This window comes from Psammomys obesus, unplaced genomic scaffold (assembly GCF_907164565.1).
Source record: "Psammomys obesus unplaced genomic scaffold, mPsaObe1.curated_primary_1811, whole genome shotgun sequence".
Classification (NCBI taxonomy): domain Eukaryota; kingdom Metazoa; phylum Chordata; class Mammalia; order Rodentia; family Muridae; genus Psammomys; species Psammomys obesus.
The window spans coordinates 11,296,013-11,310,228 of NW_026585644.1; positions in this window are offsets into that span (position 1 = coordinate 11,296,013).

Below are 14,216 nucleotides of genomic sequence, written 5' to 3' on the forward strand. Positions count from 1 at the left end.
TGCACAGCAAAGCTGCCCATCTCTAGGAGAAAGTGATTTAATGGTAGAAAGAAGGCCCTTTAGATGCATTCTCATTAGAAACCCTGGTGAGATTCAGGAGGACAACATGTTTATAAATAAAAAACAAATTCCTGTCAAGAGGAATAATCCCAACTAAGCATTCCTAGGCGTGCAATCATGGCAGTTTGATTACCAAAATTAATTCTAAAATTTCAAAGAAGTCAACGAAATTAAATAGGTACATCTGAGAACGGAGCTAGTTATGCAGAAGATAAAGGTGACAACAGAAATCTCCCCAAAGGCTGAGGCATGATGTAAAAATAAAAAGAATACGAGAAAAAGACTAAGAGAATACCTGGACAGTTATCCATGAGGCAGGAAGACTCTGGAAAGAGGACATTAAAAATAAGAGAAGTGGCCAGGTTCAGGGGCACATACCTGTGATCACAGCAGATCACAGAGGCAGGCAGACCTCTGAGTTCGAGGCCAGCCTGTCCTACAAAGTAAGTCCAGGACAGCCAGCGCTACCCAGAGAAACCCTGTCTTGAAAAGCCAAAACCAAAAAAAGACCCCCCAAACCAAAAAACAAATTAGGGAAGTGACTAATTATTCAGTTTGATACATAATTTGATATATAACTGGTGGAATTTCTACATTGCAAGGGTGAAAGCAGCATCATTAAAATCTTCAGATGGTTGACAAGCTTGCTCAGCAGGTAAGGTAAAGATAACCTTAGCTAACTTGTGTCCAATCCCATGTTGGAAGAGAGAGCTGACTCAATCAAGTTGTCTTTTGACTCCTATATAGGTACAGATTCACTGTCCACCCCAATAAATAGATAAATAAATATAATTTTCCACAAAGAAAACAAAATATTGTGAAGGGACTCAAGTGAAAAGGTATATTTGGAAATACTGAATGTTAAGATATAATGGATGAAGAGGGTGTAGCTCAGGGGTGTAATACAGGAAGTTCTGGGTTCAATATCCACCAGGCGCGTGCACTCGTGCGCGCGCGCGCACACACACACACACACACACACACACACACACACACACGGGAGGGGAGAAGAAACCCTGTTTTGAAAAAGAAAAAAGTATAAACTAAATAGTATTCTATAACCCCAGCTTTATTGTTTCACATTTGTGTAAACCTATTTGAAAAGTTCCATAGTAACTAATAGGTTTTATTTATTTAGAAAAAATATATTTTTACTAATTTTATTTTATGTGAATGGGTGTTTCATCTGCATGTATGTCTGTGCAGCATGTGTGTGCCCTCACGCCAGGTCAGAAGAGGGCACCAGATCTTCTGGAACTGGAGTTACAGATGGTTGATAGCCACTAAGTGGGTGCTAGGAACTGAATTTGGGTCTTCTGGAGGAGCAGCCAGTGCTCTTAACCACTAAGCCATCTATCCAGCCCATACTCTTTCAGTCTAATCTATCTATCTATCTATCTATCTATCTATCTATCTATCTATCTATCTATCTATCTATCTATCATTTTGCTATCAAACCCAAGTCAAAATAAATGGAAAATGTCAGGAATACTGACAGAAGTTATCCATGGGTGGTAGAATTGAGATGATTTGAATTATATCTAATTTTCTACCAACAATAAATTGATTTTTTTCTGATTAATTAATTTGTTTATTCACTTTACATACCAGTCACAGTCCTGTCCCTCCTCTCCTCCTGGTCTCCCTCTCCCACCTTCTTCCCCTTTTCCTTTTCCCCTTCTCTTCAGGAAAGGGGAGCTACCCCCCACAACATGTCTCAGCACATCAATTCTCATCAGAACTAAGTACATCTTCTTCCACTGAGGCCAGACAAGGCAGCCCCGCTGGGGGAAAGTGACCCAAAAGCAGTCTACAGAGTCAGAGACAACCCTTACCCCAATTTCTAGGGGATCCTCATGAAGACCAAGCTGCCCATCAGCTACATACATGTAGGGGGCCTAGGTCCAGTTCATACTTGCTCTTTTGTTGTGGTTCAGGCTCTGTGAGCCCCATGGGCCTAGGTTAGTTGACTGTTGGTCTCCTTGTGGAATTCTTGTCCATTCTGGGTCCCTCTATCCTCCCTCCAACTCTTCCACAGGACTGCCCAAGCTCCACTTAATATTTGGCTATGAGTCTCGGTGTCTGTTTCTATCAGCTGCTGGGTAGGGCCTCTCAGAGGACATTTATGCTAGGGTCCTGTCTGCAAGCATAGCAGAGAATCATTAATAGTGTCAGGGGCTGGCTCTCTCCCATGGGGTAGGTCTCAAGGTGGGCCAGTCATTGTTTGGCCATTCCATCAATTTCTGCTCCATCTTTATTCCTGCACATCTTGTAGGCAGGGCAACTTTTGGGTCGAAGGTTTTGTGGGCATGTTGATGTGCCAGTCCCTCCACTGGAAGTCCTGCCTGGATGTAGGAGGTGGCCACTTCCATCTTCATATCCTCTTACTGCTAGGAGACTCAGCTGGAGTCAACCCAATATTCTCCCAGGAGCTTATTCAATCATAGGTCTCCAGCTTTTCCCAGAAATGACCCCATCCCCTTTCTTTCTCTCTTCCAGCCCTCTCACCTCCTTCCTTTGCTCTCCTCACACCTGATACCCATTCTTGTTTTCCTCAGTCCTTCTTCCACCAAGTTCTCTCTCCTCTTCCACTTTCAATGTCCATTTTATTTCCCCTTCTGAATGAGATTGAAGCACCCCTCTTCTTGAGTCCTCCTTGTTACTTAGCTTTTTTGGGTCTGTGGTTTGAAATATGCATATCCTGTATTATATGGCTAATATCCACTTATAAGTGAATACATACCATGTGAGTCTTTTTGGATCTAGGTTACCTCACTCAGGATGGGGTACAAAGTTGAACTGAGAATTCTCAATAGAGGAGTCAGTAATGGCTGAGAAGCACTTAAATAAATGTTCAACTTCCTTAGTCATCAGGGAGATGCAAATCAAAATGACCCTGAGATTTCACCTTACACACATCAGAATGGCTAAGATCAAAAACTCAAGTGACAACACATGCTGGAGAGGATGTGGAGAAAGGGGAACCCTCCTCCATTGCTAGTGGGAATGCAAACTTGTATGACCACTTTGGAAATCAACCTGGCACTTTCTCAGAAAATTGGCAATAGTTTTACCTCAAGACACAGCTATACCAGAAGATACTCCACCATACCACAAAGACATTTGCTCAACTATGTTCATAACTATTTAATTTCTAATAGCCAGAATCTGGAAACAACCTAGATGTCCCTCAAATGAAGAATGGATAAAGAAACGGTGGTACATTTACACAATGGAATACTACTCAGCTATTAAAACCAAGCAAACCATGAAATTTGCAGGCAAATGGATAGAACTAGAAAATAAATTGCTTTTAAAATAAGAAAAACTACTGAAGGTACCTAGAGACACTGGTCCAGCTGCCAGACAGTGGAAGGCAGGTGGTGCCACCATGATGAACAAGCAAGTGCTGGAGAGTTGGGAGAGAAAGAGAAACAGAATAGTTTGTGCACTCTGAAGAGAGGAGGAACTGGAATAGCAAGGGTAGGGAAGAACCGCTTGATGTGAGCGGCCTGCGCAGTCACCTGAGGCCATGCTGAGGTCCTGGCCTGTGCTGCCGCTGAGGGTCATGTCTGGGTCTTAAGCAGCAAGGGTCTGTGTTGATGTCTGTGGCACCTGTTACCACCATGTGTCCATCCTGGTCTGGGGTCATCTTGATATCCCTGGGTTGCACAGAGCTGGGCCTGCCCCTCCCCAGCCGCAGCAGCTCTTGGGAAAACTGGGCTTGCCCCTAGCCGGGATGGTGCTGGAGAACTGGCATGAGTTCCGGTGAGCCTGTGCCACCCCTTGCCAGCAGCCACAAGCAGGAGAGCTGGCAGGCTGACCCAGGCCCAGATCCACCCCAGCATCTACACCATCTGTGAACTGCTGGAATGCCTGAAGAGTCTAGTCCTACAGATCCGAAGCAGCAGGACCTCCATGACACAGGGCAACAACAGGGTATCCGAGGGGAGTCGGTACTGATGGTGTAGCAGAAGCCAGAGGCCTGGAAACAGACCAATGACTCATTGCAATAAACATTTGTAAATAAAGATGTGTGGACAAAGGGGTACACTGTGTGACACACCACAGCTTCCATGGCGAGATTTGTTGTCATTGTTGTGTTTATTTTTATTTCTTGTTTTCTTTTATGGGGGAGGATGGATATGGAGGGCTGGGGAGATGAGTGGGATTGGGGTGCATGATGTAAAATTCACAAAGCATCAATAAAAAGGTCTTAAAAATTGAGGAAAACCTTATATCAGTTTCTATCTTAAGGGGCTAGAAAAAGAAGAGCAAATTATAGCCAAAGAAGGTAGAATATATATTTTAAAACTTCAAGTAAGTTAATAAGAAGTCCTCTTAAAACTCATTCCTCCACTAATTACTGGCTTCCAACTTGTGGACATTTTTGCTTTTTATTTTTATTCCTACTTGTTTGGGCCTGAGTGCTCTCAGACTTTCATTTCCCCACTTCTGTCTCCCAGTGCTGGGGTTACAGGTGTGAGTGTCCATGCCACACTAGAAGCTCCTTAAAGCCTTTTCTGAGGGTCCATGCAGCTGTGCCTGTGGCATGCTGAGGAGTGGCTTGGACATCCTCACCATCTTTCCTCTGCTAGCCAGGGTCATCCCTGCCTCCAGTCACTCCCTCAAGGAGCAGGGTGGTGTCCTGGACTAGAGCAGGACTCTGCTGTCTTCTCTTGGGTACACAGTGTGGGCAAAGAACAAGAGGAAGTAGCAGGTCCAGGCTTGGGAAAGCGTAGTCATGGGCAGCCTCCGTACCAAGCAGATGTTTGTAATTGTTTCAGTTAACACTGAAAGGCCTCATTTGACAAGATTCTGGGCAGGAAAAGGCTCAGCTTGGAGCCTCTTTCCATGAGCAGCATTGTGGGGCAACCCAAGGCTCACTCCAATGTTGCGTCCAGATTGGAACAAACCCGACTTACCAACTCACGGTTGGGAGGGCTAAAAGGCCTCAGACCTGTTGTACTTTCAGTTAGGCAGACTGAGAATTTGCCCACATCACTGGGTGTTATTAGAGCGGAGTACAGGAGTAGAGCCAAACTGGGCATTGTCTGAGGAAGCGTGCCTGTGTTGGCTTCTCTTTTCCCACTCTTCAGAGCTGGCTCCATCTCACTACTGGGCTGCATGCAGCAGGGCACAGGGGGAAGAAAGAAAAGGGTGGGAGGAACCAAGAATTAGACAAGCAGTGACAGACACAAGCACCAAAGCTCCCTTTGTAGCAGAATGCTGGAGTTGGAACTAGCACGGCTCTGTGCAAGGCAGACATGCCAATCCCAGACACAGCCATAGTTTTTCAGGGCTACTGAGAAGTTCTAGAGATGGATGGTGATGCTCAGTGTGATTGTATTTGATGCCCTACACCTTGCACTAAAAAAAAATGGGTTACATGGGTAAAGGTTACGTTACAATACACAGTACCAAAGCTTTTGCTATAAACCTAGCAAGCATGGCTCCAAAGAATGGAGCTTTAGATAAGAACAACCAGGTACAAAGTGAAAGTCACATGATTATTAACGAAATCAATTATAGTCTGAGAGAAAACAAATCTTAGAGCCGGAACATAAGTCCTCAACCACTGTGCATGCATCAGTTCATCGTACCAGGAAGCACAGGGTCAGGTATTTGCTAGGGTCAAAGTCCAGCCCTTCTCAAGCTTTGTGCCCACTGACAAGCTACACAGCCAGCCAGAGCTTGTTTACTCCTGTACTGAGTGAAAACAGTGATGTCACACTCAGGTCGACTGGAAGGATGAAGACAACATAGCTGCGGTGTTTAGCATTGTCACCCTCTCCTGTCGGAGTTCAGCTCCCGTGTTTCCCCTTTTTCTGGGAGTGAAAGGTTTCAAATATTGTCTATTATGTGTTGGGGGTTGGTCTGATGCTTGTATTTTGGTGCTAATTACTGGCTCTCAAGATCTGGTTGCTGCCTGGATACACTTATCCTAGCTGTGTAAACCTGCCTAAGACATTATAGCTGATTGGTTGATTAAAAGGCCTAAAACCTGAGCAGGGCAGAATGGAATAGGTATGGCTAAGGTTCCTGAGCTTTGGGAACAGGAGAATCATGGGAAACAGAGAGATAGATGGGAATAGAGGAGGAAGGAAGTTGTCATGATGGGTTAGCGTGGAGAAGGAACCACATGGGCCTGGAGGAAGGACTCCTGTGATGGTGTGGATGGAAAAAAAACACCAAGATGAAAAATATAAGCGAGTATTTATGAGATTATGAATGGAAGGTAGCCTAGTTAGGAATGGTTAAGGCAGATGGCATTGGATGGGGGCTGGGAGGTAGATGGTAAGGTCATTGAGGCATCGTAGGTGAAGTATCTGCCTGGCCCATGGTAGATAAGGCAATTATAAAATCTAACAGGCATTGTGTCTTATTATTTGTGATAGTGAGTTAAATAATACTGTGGCAATAATTATGGGGCTAATAATAAATATAGTCCAACACCATTTTATTTACTACAACAATTATGGAACAAAGGTTACCAGGTTGGGACAAAGTAAGGACAGCACAAGCCACCACAACATACAGTCTTGGGTAGCAGGTTCTGGCAGCCAGTAACCAGGAACAGCAAAGGCACTCTGAGTCATTGGAGGGGCCTGAAAAATGTTTACAAGTTTTAGGGTACCAGCCTAACTACTGTGATTAAGAAACTCTCCAATACCACAGCTCAGGCAAGATGGAACCTAACAGCCTTCCCTTACATACAGCTGAGAAGTAAACTGTTCTCCACAAACACAGTTTCCAGCTTGATGTCACCTAGGGAGCAGGAGGGCAATGAGGACTGGAAAGGTGTGCTCATTTCTTTCTGGGGCAAAACTCAGGGGAGAGGCACAGCCCATTCCTACCCAGAGTCCACTGGGCAGGTCCATGCTGTTAAGGAGGCTTGCAGCTGGGCAGGCACCACAGGGCTCAGTTGTAACAGATGCGGAGGGGGAGGGAGGCTGCTGAAGGCTAGCCCCCTCGTTTACAACCCACACTATATTTTTTTTTTCTGGAGCCTACAACTCCGGGCTGACAAAAAGAGCAAGACTAATGTGACCCTCCCCTCCAAATGGAAGCTCGGTTTCTCATTGATTTATCTAATAAATACACATAGCTACTTGCCATGTGCTGTGAACCACAGAAGACACTGTAAATTCAACAGGCTGCGAAGCAGAGGAGGTTCTTGAGACTGTGAAACTACACTTAGCTAAGAGAGAAAGTAGAGGAACACAGACCAGGGAAGACACTGGAGATCAGTAAGTGACAATATATAAGGTACTGTGATGGAGGAAAAAGTGGCCAGGTGGATGGGGGTAGCGACCTTGGTTAGCAGCCAGTCATTTGAAGCACGAGAAGTTGGAAATAGCAGGCCTTGTTAACCATTGTTGACCTCCTGATGGGGGAAAGCTTTCTCAAGATTTGTTGTAGAGAAGGGCTGGACTCTGGGTTCTGGATTCAGAGGGAGAGAGAGGGGAGATGCAGAAGACAGGTGGCCGCCAGGAGCAGGCTCAGCAGGGCGTTGGAGGTCAGGGCACTTTGCTTTACAGAATTTTTTCTTTTTTTCTGGCATTGAGCAAACTGTCCCCAACGTGTGTTAGATCAGTGAGCAAAGTAGAAGATAACAGCCATCTTCCGGATGCTTGCAGGCTCTGGTGAAGATTAAAGATGAACTAGAGACAGCGCTGTTCAAATGACATGGTAACAGGGGGGGACGCTGGACCTCACTGTGCCCTGTGCACCACTGAAAGTTCAGTGGGCTCGACAATGTGTCTGGTGCCACACACTCAACCCTATCATCCTAGGTGGGATGGTAAAGCGTGACTCCAGAGAGCTTGTTCAGTGCACTGGCAAGGCCTCCAGGAATCGCTACTTGGGGAGCCGGCTTTGCCACTCCTCAACAGCCGCTTTCACAGATTATTTCCTTTCCTATTTAGCTTTTAGTTAGCACACGTCCTGGTTAGTTTTTGTCCACTTAGGAGCTTGAGTCCTCTGGAAAGAGGCAGCCTCAATTGAGAAAACGCCACCACCAGACTGGCCTGTGGATAAGTGTGTGGTGTATTTTCTTGATTCATGATTGACATGAGGGAGCCTGGCCCACTGTGGGTGGTACCACCCCAGGCCAGGTGGCCCTGGGTAAGTGTAAATGGAAGCCGAGTGAGCCTTAGGGAGTGAGCAGAATTCCTTCACAGTCTCTGCTTCAGCTGCCGCCTTGGGTGAGCTGCCACCTTGGCTTTCCTGTTGCTGCTGCTGCTAATCACAGTTGCTATCAGAACTAGCCTCTCTAAACTCTCAGTGTGGGGCTGGCACAGGAATAGCAGCTCTCCGGGAACCTTCTGGGATTTGCCTGCCTCACAGACTGAGTGAATACCGGATTCTCGGCTCTCAGGTGTGACGCTGCTGTTACTATTTAAATATGTTAAATTATTGGTGCTTTAAAGCTGACTTAATGACTTCTTTAATATGTACAATATGAGCTCCAGCCAAAGGAGTCTCAAGAAAGCATCTGAGCCTTGGAGATGTTCTTAGACCAGGGATTAAAAACACCACAGAAATGCCAACACACCCTCCCTTCTCCTTTTCACGCTGTTATATTCATCTACCACCCATACGACACAGAACTCCTTTCTCTACTTTGTAATTCACTTGTTGGAAAGTGACCCTGTCACTTTTGGGCTATAGGTCTTAGGGTCCTGTCTCCTCCAGAGCTGAGCACAACCTCATGGGTGCTAAACTTCTGAGTCCAAAGCCAACTCCCCAGAACAGGGACACTGGCCAGTCTAATGGGCCAAGGGGGCCTTGCCTAACATGGCTGACACTTAGCAACACCACAGATGGTAAAGGGAAGGGAGGCTGCGAAGAATGTTGTGTGGTAAAGAGTGTGACAGCTGGAGAGTTGAAAAAAGCAACTGTGGTCATGTGTACATGTGATGTATGTGTGTGTGTGATATACTTTAAAAACACAAACACACACAGGGATAGTTGTTGGTGTGGCTTAGATGTTGAATACCTCCCAAGATCCTAAAGGTTAAAAGTGAGTCTCCAGCATGGGCTGCTGGGGGATGGTGGAATCCCTGGGAGGTGAGGCCTCGAACTGCGCTGCTGGTTCTTACAGGGAGGCCTTAGGGAGTGGTTCTTTGTGAGGTTTGTTACGAAATCCCGACTTCCACCCAGCAGTCTTCCTCTCCTGTCGGTTTGGGGTGCGATTTCTTGCTTCCTGCCTGTACTCTTGGCATTTCCACTACCTTGTGCCATACATCTTTCCTAAGCAGTGGCCTTTATGGAGCCAACCCTATTCCATCTGGCATTGAAGTTCCCAAACTGAGCTTAACAACCCTCCTTTTCCTCATAAGTAGCGTGTCTCAAGTATGCTATAGTGACAAAAAGCCGAAGAATTCACTCACCCACATTTGGATTCGCAGTAGTCCTCTTTGGTGCCTTCATGCAAAGTTACTGGGCTGTAAGATCAGGCTATCAGTCTTAGAGTCAGACGGATCCCTGAACACTCTGAAGGCAAATGAGACACACCCTTGCTCCCACTGTCACACCTGTTGGCACTGGGCTGAAAATGTGGCTTAAGCCAAGGCTAGCAACTGCTCACCACAGACAGGTTCTGTCTGGTTATTCTGTGGGGCAGAGTGGGGGAGATTATAAAGACAGATATGACAGCAGCTCTAGGGAGAGGATGGTGGACCAGTCATTGGTACGCTCAGGGCTGGGCTTCTTGCTTCCCCTGACCTGTGTGGGAGCATCTGAAAAAAGGGTTCTGGCATCCTGTGTGCAGGTGACTCAAGACTCTTCCTTGTTCAGTAACAACTTGCGCTACTTTTACTGTGGCTCTGCCTCCTCATGCTCAGAGAGAGATACAAAGTCAAGGAAAGCTCAGATCCCCAGGAGGCCATGAGAGGGCACGTGGAGGGCACGTGGGGGGCACGTGGGAGGGAGTCTTTGTTCTTTGCTTTGATCTTGGAAGGCAAAGCCAAGCCTTTCCAGGTTTTCAGTCAACTGCTTCTTCTCTTGGCAGGCCTTTATCCAGACTAGGTGCATTTATTGTGAGGGGGGACGACAGAGAAGAGGGTCTTCCGGAACCTCCTTCATAAAGTTATTTTCTTGCAAAGGAGCCTCTTGGGCCCAAAGTACATGGTTAAAGAGAAGTAACCAAGCAGTGTCTCTTCATACAGCCACAGATGAATAATGTGTCCACCCTTTGAGCATCTGTGAGGATCAGAACCACCTACTCAGACTGAGACCCATAAGACCCATTGCAAATACGTGATGCCGCCGCTGCCGCTGCTGCTTTCTTGGCATTTGAGCTCATTGAGGGGGAGTGAGGGATGTCTTTTCCTCCTCAGCTTTCCTAATTCCATGGTTTCAGAAAGGTTACAGAGGACTAAAACGAGAGGAAAGGGCCTACAGTGTGATGAACTGGCAGAGCGGAGAAGCAACTAGTGTCTCAGTTGTGCCCTTTGTTAGCTTTCCTAGGGAGAAAAATCAACGCATCACCTGGTTAAACCCCACCCCATTCACCTGCCCGTTATCAGGCTTGGGGACCTTTAGTAACTCCAGCTGCCAGTCCCACACTTAAGCCAGCTCTGAGCATGGAGTAACTGAAAGGTTGCCTTTGTAGTTTCTGTAAAGCTAGGTCCTGATAGAAAGAGCTAAGGCCTAGAAGGCTTGTTTGAATCTTGTCTTTGCCCCTGTGAAAACCTGGGCAGGTCTATCACGTCTCTTGAACTTCCAATTCCTTCTCTGTAAAGTAAGAGTTAGATTCAGTGATTCCTACTACCAGTTCTTGTTCCATCTTGCTGAGATTCTGCTCTTTGCTTCACTGCTTTGGAGCTTTCCACTCACTTACCAGAGAGTATGTGGCTGGGAAAGAGGAAGCTAAGACTAGCTGCGTGACTTGTTTGCTCCGACTGCCCCTGCATAAACACTAGGCTGGGTGGCTTCACACAGACTGTCATCTCCCAGTTCTGGACAATAAGCATCCGCGCCTCTCCTAGAGGCCCGTCCCCTCGGCGGTCAGTCATTTGCTGGCAATCATTGACACTCTGTTTATAGACTTATCATCCATTCACATAAAAATCACCACTACCAATAACAACAATAACAAACCCCACAACAAAGACATTAGTCGTGTTGGATTAGGATAAACTGGTGGACTCTTTCACCTTTATTATCTCTATAAGGAACCTGTCACTAAATGAGGTCACATTCTGAGACCTTGTTTGGGAGTTAGAACCTCCAACCTGTTTTCCAGGGGACATCATTTCCACCCACATTGCCGGGGCGGTGCACGACTGGGTCTATTTATGCATGGGATGGTGGAAGGGAGAGCTAAATAGGTCTGCAGCTTTTTCAAGTACGTGGTGACATCCGCTAGTATCTGTGCATCACTTGCCTGGGTTTATCTGGTAGCTACAGGTTTGAGGCATGGTGTCTGATCAGGTGAGCCTCTCTAAGGAAACAATAGGTTCTTCATCTTCTCTCCGGCCTGTTCTCTGTCTTCTTTGGTATCTGCAGCACCCGTTTGTATGACTGATTACTCTGCTCCTTCCCAGCCTTCCTACTTGGTTTTGGAAACTGCATATTTTGCTGCTTACTCTCTGGATCTTCTTTACCAAGTCACACTGACGCTTTCCATCTTTCCAGGAATTCAGAAAGCTGGAGGGGACCGGGATGTTTTCTAAGCCCTGGGGGTTTGCCTTTCAGGATGTCCATCTCTTCACTCCATTCGCACTTTTGTTCCATTTTCCTGTATTGTCACTGTGAGCTTTTTGGAACCATTCCATTAAAGCCTGGTAACACTGGAAACACAGATTGTTCTAGTTCCACTAGCTAAGTAGCCAGTCAACTCACAGGTCTGTAACTAGTTAAGGTAACGTGTGTGTGTATGCACATACACACACACACACACACACACGCGCGCGCGCTCGGATGTACAAGAGCTCAAGTACACAAGCTAAAGTCATCTGGAAAGAGGGAGCCTCAATTAAGAAAATGCCTCCAGAAGACTGGCTGTGGACAAGCCTGTAGGGCATTTCCTTAATTAGTGATTGATGTGGGAGGGCCCAGCCCACAGTGGGTGAGGTCATCTCTGGGCTGGTGGTCCTGGGTTCTATCAGAAACCAGGCTGAGCAAACCATGTGAAGTAAGCCAGTAAGCAGCACCCCCTCCATGGCCTCTTCATTGTCTCTTGCTTCCAGGTTCCTGTCCTGTTTGAGTTTCTTTTCTGACTGTCCTCAATGACAGACTACAATTTGAAAGTGTAAACCAAATAACCCTTTTATTCCCCGACCTGTTTTTGGTCATGGTGTTTCATCACAGCAACAGAAACCCCAACTAAGACAGGAGGACAATGTAACCTTTTAATATCAAGGTCTGTATCCTTGGATTGAGTTACAGCTAAATTGCATTTCAAGTGCCTGCCTCCTGGCTACTAGCTTAATTGTTTTGAGTGTTGATCTGCTAATGATCTACAGAACAAGGACTACCGGACTTGCCTTCCATTGCTCATAGGGTTGTTAGCAGGAACGTCATGGTGTTTGCAGATGTCGCTTCCCACCTGTGAGTGCTTGCTCATATAAGGGCCCCGGAAGGAGGTCTTATTTCTACATGGGGTTAAATCAGGAGGTGAACAAAGAGAACTTTCACTACAAGTCACCCCGAGTGTCCAGGAAGAGGTTGGGATCAGAGTGTGTGGGGAACTGGGAAGGGTCATTTAAACAGTTATTATCTTAATCTGTGGCCTGCGTCCTGATTTTAAGCTAGTGTTTAGTGCTGCCTGGGAATCAGCCAAGCTCAGCCCTTAGATGATCAGATTGGGGCAGAGCATGTACTGTTCTGGAATAAATGAAGCACAACACGTAGCCATCTTTTCGATCCTGTCCCTCATCCAAACGAACATCGAGCTTCACTTTAATGCAGTGAGTAAGGAAGAACAGGAAAGATTCCATTTGTAAAGCGGGGCCTGCTCCTCCCTGTCTGTTCACTGTGCCTCCCTCTCCAGTGGCCACTGGGGAGTTGGTGGTGGAACTGGGATGGCTGTGAGGCCTGAGGCTTCTTCTCAGCAGCACTTGGCTGTCCCCAGCATGTGGAAGGTGAGTTTCTGGCCTTCCTGGGTCCCTTGCTCTGCTCTGCTCTGCTCTGCTGAGTTTGGGGTCCTATCAGCTGGTTTTTGAGCAAGGAAAGGAGGCTGCTTTGGGGCACCTAGGCTGGCATATGTGACATGGGCACCTGAACAATTTTGGCAACCTGAGAATTCCATAAGGAGTTCACCCTAAATTATTTATTTGGGTCACATTTCTTTTCACACTTATCTTTAAGATAAAGGTATGTTTTCTCTGATAGCATCTCAAACATCTATGCGAAGGACATGCCTTGGCATCCTAACCTTTTCCGCATATTAGTCATTGTAACTTTTTGTTTTTTGGCTCTGACCTTGGGAAAAAACCTTGACATGATTTCCTCAGGTCCTTGCTACCACTAGGTATAATCATGAAAAAATGATTCGTAGAACTGGTCAGGCAGTCTGGTGATGGCTGAAATGCATTTAGAGATAACATCAGCAGGATTTTGAAGCCACTCAAAGATGCTCAGAAGGAAACAAACATGTATATGTATTTGGAGACATAGTCTCATTCTGAGCCCAGGCTGGCCTCAAACTCTTGATTTGCTTGCCTCGACCTCCTGAGAGCTGTGTACTACAACAGACATTATGTTGAAAGGCTGAGTTTCTTCATTACAAGCCTCAGCTCAGGATTGTCCCTGCAGCCATTCAACTTCCAGTTTTTGCAAAGATCCACTGCTGATCCTGACAGGCTGCTCCTACAACAGTAATTACACTCTCACAACTCATACTCTACCAGTGCTAGCCTGTCAGTATGTTCTGGGCTTTGCTGGCATTAACAAGATTAATTCTCTGTTTCACTTATACACCAAATGAAGAACTTATTTAGTGGACTTTTGAATAAAAATGTAGATGAACTAAAGCATTGTAACTAAAGTAGTCTCTTGCTTGTAGGCAAAGTCATTTCTGTTTTCCCTTATATCCCTTGCTCAGCTTTTGTTTCTTAGGTTCTTTTCTTAGGTTCTTTTCTTTTTCTCTTCTCTTCTCTTCTCTTCTCTTCTCTTCTCTTCTCTTCTCTTCTCTTCTCTTCTCTTCT